Source organism: Sander vitreus, chromosome 18 (genome assembly GCF_031162955.1).
Source record: "Sander vitreus isolate 19-12246 chromosome 18, sanVit1, whole genome shotgun sequence".
In the NCBI taxonomy this organism is placed as follows: Eukaryota; Metazoa; Chordata; class Actinopteri; order Perciformes; family Percidae; genus Sander; species Sander vitreus.
The window spans coordinates 14,883,362-14,893,404 of NC_135872.1; positions in this window are offsets into that span (position 1 = coordinate 14,883,362).

Genomic DNA, 10,043 nt, shown 5'->3' on the forward strand with positions numbered 1-10,043 from the left:
GAGCTAGAGTATCAAAGAAAATAAAGGCACGGTCTTACACAATCACAGCCCCTCAGCATTGTTCAATCACAGCTATTCAAATGTGACTGGGAGTGGATCCCACATAAAGATTGCAACTTCAGACTGAAACATTGACAATTACAGAGTACAGCGCCAGAGCTGCTAGGAAGAAAATTTGGTAAAGAATATAATCTGGCAAAGTTGTTGCCCAGCCTGGGAGGCAGTGAATGTGCAGGTTTACCTCTTCCCAGAATAATGGGCCCTGGAGGCTGTCTAGCAGTGTCACTGGGCTCTCATTAGCATGTAGCTGCTCACCGTGAGCAGAGTAGTCTTACCTCAGGGGATCAGGGGTGCATGGCCCCTCATCTGGCTCTGATTTACAAGAATGAAGGTGGAAAAGCGCCCCCCCCCCAAAAAACAAAAAAAAACAAAACAAAAAACTTTCATTTCGACACTCCTCATTTCAGCTTCTCAATTAGCTTTCTTGGACCATCAGCGTTTTGGATGCTTTAACTTAAAAGGAGGTTACATGAACTCAACTATGCAATTGCCAATTTAATCACCGCTTAATGCCAAGAATTTACAACAAAGAAAAGGAAAAGGAATTCAATTTCATGTCCAGCTTTCATCTTCAGAAAAGATCTATTACTGTATATACACAAGTCAACTGTACAGGATTATGTGACAGGACACAAGAATAAATGTATTGCTTTAAGGAACTAAGAATAACCCTGTGACAAATTACCCATTTTTTTTCTTATTTTCATCATATTTTGAGTCCCTCACTCAGTATCTTAATGCTTCATGGAAAAAGAGTTTTGCTCAGAGAGTAAACATAAATTAAAAGTATTTTTATGCAAACTACAAAATAATATTTCCTGTTTGCACTCCCATTTTCAAACTGGTCTTATGATCCCAATTCTAAATTGTACCATATGTTCCAAAAATTACTTTTTGCAAAAGCACATCCAGCAAGACCTAGAGTTAAAAATAGACACCAGGGAAATTTGGAGGTTGTTCAGGTATGTTGTTGGTTAGCTTCATATGGTAGATCCATTGAAGCCTCTCTATTATGATCAAGTATATCTACAGATGTGGTGGGAGAACAGATTTATAACAGACTTGTGTTGGGATTCTTTGGCTGAAATCAGATTAGATGTTAATCTTAAACTCATAGCCATTACTGAAAAACGTGGGGTGCTTTTGAAAAAAAATATTGTGAAAAGAATGGGATTCGACTCATGAAAGTCGACTTGACAAATGAAAGTCTAAAAATATGGGAAGACTGAGTCCAAGTGGTTGTGTAAAAGCTTTATATACATATGAATACTACATACTTTACCATAAGCAAACCATAATTTCACTCATAGAGGTATAGTTTAACATTTTGGGAAATGCTTTTTTGCTCATGTCTGTGCATTAACTAGAGCCTGGGTAGAGCAGGAATTGGTTAATTTAGCTTAGCATAAAGACTGGAAGTAGTGGGAAACAGTTAGCCTGGCTCTGTCCAAAGGTTAAAAAGAATAGCGTATCAATATCTGTAAAGCTCACTAATTAACATCTCACAGTATATCTCATGTGTCAAATCTGTATAAAACTATTTATATTTATATTAAAAACACTAGTTTAAGTGGTGCTGGCCTGGCTACATCCAAAGTCCAACCTGCCCCGCTTCCAATTTTTATTCTAAGCTACCTAGGCAATCTTTATATTTAGAGTGCAAACATGAGAGCTGAGAGCTGTATCCATCTTCTCACCTAACTCTCAGCAACAAAGTCAGTGTATATCTAAAAAAGTAAAAACTATTCCTATAAGACTGATCTGTCAAACTAATTTTTTTTTTTTTTTTAGTATAAGCCTTTTACTATTATTTATCTACACATACAGTGGAGAGCTCAGTCTTCAAAAGCATTCATTGCTGTACAGTAGATTTAATGAATAGCAGGAATATTGCCCAAACAGCAGATTTGCCATGGGTGTAAGAATTTTGTAGGTCCTACCTGAACACAGATTGAGTCATACCTTTTCCTACTCAGGCACATTGAAAGTGAAGGTTATAAATTCAATAAAGGCCCTGAAACAAAAACGGTTTTCAAAAATCAAAGTCCTGACATAGATAGTCATTGACATAGAAAAAAAATGATATTGGACTTATTCATGGGTTTTCATTTCACTGGAGGAATTGGACTTGCTTCATCTGGCATCTTACATTGGATTTACTGCATTATTGTATCTATTATAATCCTCAGTAATTAACATTGTCATGCCCATAATTACCCACAAATACCAACCAAAGTCAAATCCCACATTTTCAGTTTTTCCGTCTTTTTGCTCCGATTTGTATTCCGATCTAATATTCATTCTTAAAACCACGTAACATGTTTTACATCTATTATGGGCACTGTGAATGTGAGCATTGTACTGCATGCCATTTACTGTCTGTAATACTTTACAATCTGCAATTTTAAGCTTATTCTGCTCATTACGAATTGTGGTAGATAGAATGATCAGATAAATACCTAAAATGCAAATGTAAATATGGGTTCAGAGTCCAGATACAGAAAAACACTTTTGAGGGAAAGTTCACGAACAAACAAACAAAACCAAGAAGCTGTGCAACATTTTAAAAACTTTCCATTTCCAAAGATTATATCAGTTTTTTCCCCCTTACTAAAGACCCCTCTGAGACTATTACAGTTACCTTTAAGTTTTACTAACTGTGACCCAATACCCCAAAGTAAGCACCCATAAAAATGCCACAGAAATTAATTACAAGGAAAGTTGATCTTCCCATTGTTAATTTGCCAGTTAAATGTTGGCGTCCCTGCGGGAGTATAGAGATCTCAGAAAAGACTCACTGAGAGAAGTCATTATTGTGGCGAGCTCTGTAAAGATACTATTTCAGTCCAGTAAGCTACAGGGCTACGGCCATAACCACAAACACACCGGAAAACACACGGGTTCAACTTTATTCCACATGCAGAAGATACAAGAGAGAGGGGCTTTTTGCTTTGATCTTTCGTCTGTCTTTTCTCAAGAATGAATACCATTACAGAAGGTCATTAAGATGCCTGCCTAGCAACCCACTGGCATCAGACTACATTATGTTGGCTGCAAGCCTGAAAAGCTAAGAAAACATTGGCCCAAGTGATGATTCGGGCTTGGCTGAAGGAGCAGAGAAGATATATTTTCAGTAACATGACATCAATAAGAGCAGTGTGCCCATGTGTTGAATCATATCTTATCGTGGATGTCAGCCCAAAGTACTTTTTCATATCACAGCATCATACCAGAGAAGTGTTTGCCTTTACCACCACTGCTGATACAATCAGCATCAGACCGAAAAATGGATTATAATTCTTTGGCCTCGCAATTCTGCTGCAGCTACAAGTCTGCATTTCACATAGCTGGCTTTTTTAGACTATAAAAGAATATCTTTATAGCACATGAGCTAATCCAAAGAGGATATACAATGCTCTAGGAAAGGCTGGCCATTGTAGACTGGGGGTATAAGATTAGGAGACATTGTTCTTAAAATGTCTTACTATGAGCAATCTTCCCTGACCAGCCGTAAAATTGTCTCTCTCTCTCTCTAACCCTCTCTTCCCTGTTGGCTTCGGCAGCGAGTTTCCATGAGATCGCAATGCCTTCCTCGCTCTCAAGAGCTTCTAAGATACCACACAGTAAATGTAAAGCGATAATTCACTGGGGGAAAAAATGACTGCATGGCTAACTGGTAAAGACACGGTTGGACTGGAGGACAATGCGAGGTGGATGACAGATTGATAACGGAAGAGACGAAGCATGTACTTCTGTTCTCTCCATTATCGTTTTACTGCAAATGCATGCTGTGGTATGTCTGAAGCAATGCAATATTTTGATAGAGCGCATTCAAACCGCCGACTTTTACAGAAGCTGTAGGAGTTTAGTGTCTAGCCGGTTTGGATTCATTGTGCATCTGAGTATGAATGGCTCAAATTAAAGCCTATTCACTGCTCCCCTGGCCAATATTTACATTTTTATAGAGCCAATCGTGCAGGTTGAACATATTGTAAAGGCATAATTTGTGCAGGTATTACTGTGAAAATGGCAAATAATTGTATTTATATCGTGACACATGCGACTTAAGAATCAGTAAGCAAGAGCTGCACTTAAACAAGGCCGGCATTACAGTGAATATCACTGCGGTAATCACACATCTGTCAGTAGGTATTATAAAACACTGGTAGCTTGACAATGACTCACTGGGCCTATTTACTGGTGAATTGGTGGGCTGTCACAGGTGCAAGCAGTCATCTGGGAGGTATCAGAAAAAAGGAATGCTGAGGAGAAAGCCAAAATGGCTTTTTGATGTCAAGAGGTCTGCTCTTCTTAGACCAAGATGTATAAGTTGTAAGGGTGGTAAAGCCAGTGGGGCTGAATTGCCCCAAAATATCCAGATAATCCTGAATTATTACAGATGCCTTTTTGCATTTGCTGATTAATGACATATAACTGGTACAAAATCACCCCCATTCAATCATTCACTACTCTCTACATGATGAACAAGCTATGGTTTACTCTTTAGTGAGGAGTAAATTAAGCTTTTGGACACTTATGAATAATCATCATCTTGGGCTGCTATAATGCTTGATTTTCCTCCTGGGGTTGATAAACATTTTAACTTGTCTTAAAGGAGACCTATAATGCTTGCTATAATATTACAATGTCGGATGTTCATAGTACATGTGGCCAAAGCTTCAATTAATAAGGTAGACGTATTTAAAAGTAATCCCTGTGAGCCAAAACCTCAGATTCCCCACTGACGTTTTGGTTTCAAAAGTTTTTTCTACTCTCGGCTGCGTATCACATTGTGCAGATTCATTTATTTAAAATTTATGAACAAGTATATATCCCAACCTGATACACCCAGTATAAAATAAAAACAAACAAAAAAGAAAGACAGGCTGGAATTATCCGTAAAACAGTCTGGGGAAATCCAATATAAAAGTAGTAGCATTTAGCCCACTCAAGAGGAGCACTCAAATCAACATACACAAATTTACAGTATACGAGTCAGATGTACCTAATCTGAGTACCTAAAAAAAAAAGACATGGCACCATATCATTGAGCCACTTACAGTAAAACGAGGGGAGATAGAGTTCCATTCTTTCAAAAGAACCCTTTTAGCTATAACCATACAAAACATTAAAGCCAGCTGGGTCTCATATGGCAGTTTTAGGGAGCTTTAGAGCAATCCAAAACAGCAAGTGAAGGGGTGTCAAATTGTTAACCTATGATGTAAGAATATCACCTAATAAAGTCATAACTCATGGGATATATAATATTTCTTCTGTTAATCTTAAGGCCTCAGTATGCTTAAAGTGAAATGTCTGACACCGTCTGAACGCTTGGTCCTAGTATTGGATTGGCAAACCGCTTCTGAAAGCCCCTCCCCCCACACTTTTCTGACATCAGACTACAATTTTCGTAATTTTCCAAAACAGACAATCTGACAATGACTCCCACTTTTTAAGTGTATATACAGGCGCAAACCATGAACACCTTCAAGAAAAAATTGTCCAAAAGTATCGGTCATTATCCCCATGTGTACGATTCATAGCATGGAGACCACAAACACACGCACGTGTTGCCATTCGGAGCAGGTGCTTCTTTAGACGTCAGATGACACCTTGTATGACCTAGTTTATTTTAAGCATACTAAAGACCCTAAAGTCTTTCATTACAGATGCTTTTTTAAGTTACATTATCTGTTGCAGACATGTCTGTTCAGTTATTTTCTGAACCACAGAAAGTCGACAAAGAGTGTTGATGTACTGAGGCTCTTGTCTTTCTCATAAGGTGTTATTGAACACTGGGGATAACTTCCATAAGCAATCTGCTCTATTTCTAATCTCATACATGCACAATGAATTTCCCACCGTCTTATCTACAACTGAAACTGAACAAACACAAAATGCGTGTCCCTCTAGACTGTGATTGTGTTATTTGGCATCACTAACACTACCTTGGGAGCTATTATTGCGCTGAACTTTTGCAGTGAGGGGACAATTATCTGGCCTCTTTAGCCCGTGAGGATGATGTAATTAATTGCAGTTGTATCCTTGTGTGTGACTCTACAGAGTCAAGCAGCAGCAGCAGCATTTGTGGGTCATGGACACATATTGTATGAATTGGTGATAAAGACAGGAGACAGTTGGAAATGGAGCTTGGAAATAAAAATGTAATAGCTGGTTTTCATAGATTAAATGACTTTGATGACCACTAATTTCAGGGTTGCAGTGTTTAGAAGAACGCGAAAAATGTTGAAAAATACATCCTCCATGATGGTTATGGCAACTATTGTTTGTTTTTGTACCTGTGTGTAGGGAAAGAACATGAACATCTTGGTTGGATGCCATGGTGGAGAGAAGATTGCACCAGGACTTGGAATAGTTGCTCTCAGTAAGTCACTGCTTGATGTTATGAGAGGAAATGCCTCCAGCATGGAGTATAGGTAGTGTACTGCACTTCGTTTTATATAATGTACTATTATATTTATATTTTCTAAAGGAATATTTGATTATATTCTTGTATTTTTTAGACAGTGAGCACAGTGAGATCTGCCATTTTAAGTAAAACATTTATTCTGGAACTTAACATTCTGATATTGATACTGAAGCTTTGTTGAGTAAAAATTAACATTTCCAAACCTTGAGCTGATAGGCCATTTTAAAATACACTCACCTCAAGGATTATTAGGAACACCATACTAATACCATGTTTGACCCTATCCTATCAATATGGGCCAACATTTCTAAAGAATGCTTCCAGCACCCTGTTGAATAAGTGACAAAAAGAATTAAGGCAGTTCTGAAGGCGAAAGGGATCCCCCACGCCATTACACCACCAGCCTGCCCAGTGGTAACAAGGCATGACGGATCCATGTTCTCATTCTGTTTACGCCAAATTCTGACTCTACCATCTGAATGTCTCAACAGTAATCGAGACTTATCAGACCAGGCAACATTTTTCCAGTCTTCAACTGTCCAATTTTGGTGAGCTCGTTGAAATTGTTGCCTTATTTTCCTATTTTTAGTGGAGATGAGTGGTACCCGGTGGGGTCTTCTGCTGGTGTAGCCCATCCGCCTCAAGGTTATGCGTGTTGTGGCTTCACAAATGCTTTGCTGCATACCTCGGTTGTAACGAGTGGTTATTTGAGTCAAAGTTGATCTTCTATCAGCTTGAATCACTTGGCCCATTCTCCTCTGACCTCTAGCATCAACAAGGCATTTTCGCCCCCAGGACTGCAGCATACTGGATGTTTTGTCTTTATCAGACAATTCTTTGTAAACCCTAGAAATGGTTGTGCGTGAAAATCCCAATAACTGAGCAGATTGTGAAATACTAACCCCCAATTTCCACTGGATGCAGAACGGCTGCGGAATGGCTCCGGAACGGCGGCAGAGTCATTAGGTTTCCATTTAAGTCAATGTATGTATTTCCACTAACTGCAGAATGGCTGCGTTCCAACTGCGTCCCAGCTCCAGCGGTCCGCAGCCCTCCGGAGCAGATACGCAGAGCTTCTATTTTTGCCGGACGCCAGAGCTCCACAGCAATTCAGCACACAGCAGATAGTGCGGGACAGGAAGTCGAGCACAGAAACAAAATAAACATCCGGTTAATTTTCAAAATAAAATACACTGTGCTCACAGCGGATCATATTTCCCTGCATTACACCTTCAAAACACAGCACAGAGTTGTTTCTCCTCTACTGCTCTGGATGGAAACAAACTGTTGTTGGTTTTGTGGTTCTATTCTATGTGAAATCGCGAGATCTTGTGGGTCATGGCCGCAGCCGTGCCGCAACAAATCCGGACCTAGTGGGCATTGACGGACGGCGGGGCATGCAGCCGTTCCGCAGCGGAGCCGTTCCGCAGCGGAGCCGGTCTGCAGACGTTCTGCATTCAGTGGAAATCCGGAGTCAGACCAGCCCATCTGGCACCAACAACCATGCCATGCTCAAAGTTGCTTTCCCATTCTGACATTCAGTTTGGAGTTCAGGAGATTGTCCTGACCTGGACCACACCCCTAAATGCATTGAAGCAGCTGCCATGTGATTGGTTAATTAGATAATTGCATTACTGAGAAATTTAACAGGGGTTCCTAATAATCCTTTAGGTGAGTGTAGAAGATTTACGATGAAATGTTCCAAAAATGGACATATTGTAATTTGTGGTCACTGAAGTGTCAGCTAGTGGCATTCCCAATAAAAAAAGAAAAATATTTTACATATACTGCAGCACTGTTCTAGGCAGTTACTTTTACCCTGACTTGTGTCCATATAACTGGGGAAGCAATTATTCAACTTGAGTAAAATATGATGGTATTTTTTCCATCTCTGCCTGCTTTAATCGAACCAAATCTACACATAAAGGCCTGTCCACTCGCAAATTAAATTGTTTAACATCTTGAAAGTCATCCAGATCCACAAAAACACTAAAAGGAAGTTTCCAGTGTAGCTTTTATGATCAGAAATGAGTTGCTAGTCGCTATGTCAATCCAGTAACTGATTTGATTTCGCTTGTCTGTGAGGCTTCGTGTCTCCATTCATCCCAGTTTGGCTGTCCTCCCTGATATGTACGTAGATAAATTTTTATTGCAAACATGAACGTCTGACAATGTGGGATGAAATAAAACACCTTGTGCTGCATTCATCCAGCTGTTCACTGTCCCGAGGTTGGAATGTGCTGCCATGTGAAGCCCCAGAAGAAGACATTCATTAAAGGATTAGGGCCCACACTTTGTACTGACACAAGAATGAGGGCAGCTGAAAGGAGAAGAATGAAATGATCAAAATGATATTCAAGCACAATTTTGCGCATGAGAGGAGATGCTGGGGGTGTAAGTAGCGGCAATCAAAACAAAGTGCAAAGATCCTCCCTTTTCCGAGGCAGCGCCATGCTGGCAAAGATAACAGCTGAGGTGGAATCCTGCCATGGCTAAGCCTCTTTAGTGCACTCGCGTTTTAAGGTGTCAAAGAGGCTGACATCAAAGAAGCTGTGGCCACTTTAGCGTTTCTTTAAATGGAGCAGTCATCAACAAATTCTCAGTAGCCTGGGAAGACACTTTGTCCCAGGAGAGCAGCAGCAGCAAGTAATTCAAAAGATGAATTCAGAAAGTAATTTAGTTAGGGAGCGTACATGGGAATGCTACTAATCTTCCATGGCCTTCCAGTAGGAGCTCATATTTTCAATTTGAGATGTCTGCACTCTCCTCAAATAGTTAATTCTTTGGTGTCCTAAAAACGGGTTTTAAAGTGTTTCAACTCTAGTTCCAAACCAAACAAAAGCATTACATTTCTTTGCTTGTTTATTGAAAGTTTCAATAATATGCAATTTGGCAGCGACAGTAAGAATCCTCAGCCCGAAAACCATAAAAGTGGCAGTATGTGTGGTCTGGTGCTGCCATTGCAGTGAACTCCAAAAAAGCCGGAGGACCAGGGCCAGCGTATTTCCCGTAGCATAACACATGCCGACAGCAGGGAGACATGGCAAACTGGACTCTCCTTGTTCTCACACTCTGTGCCAAATTGGGGGAAATTCTTCCAGTGGCAAGTATCAATTACTCACTTTAAACAAACATCCAAGGCTTTTGAATATCAACATAGTGCGTGTATGTCTCCCTACAGGGCATCTGATACAGGGAGACCACACACATGGAGTCACCTTTCAGCATCACCTTTCTCCTTGCACTGACTTTTTTTCTCATTTGCATGCTCCATTAGGCCTGTAACAATTATAAAATAATTGTCTAACCACAATTTTTTTATGTAGTGGCGTTTTCTTGTTTAACGGCAATTAAAGAATTAGAGCATTTTTTTTAATGAGATGGGGCACACTTTTGTTTGCATCCATCAAAGACGTTTCCAATACCTGTGTAGCGTCACCTAACAGTAGTGTTAGCTGTCCTATGATGAAGCACCTTTATATATGCTTTAGTAATGCAGATAGTCTGTCTGTTGTGTTTAATCTAGTAGTGTGCTTTGTTAAATTAGTAAAGT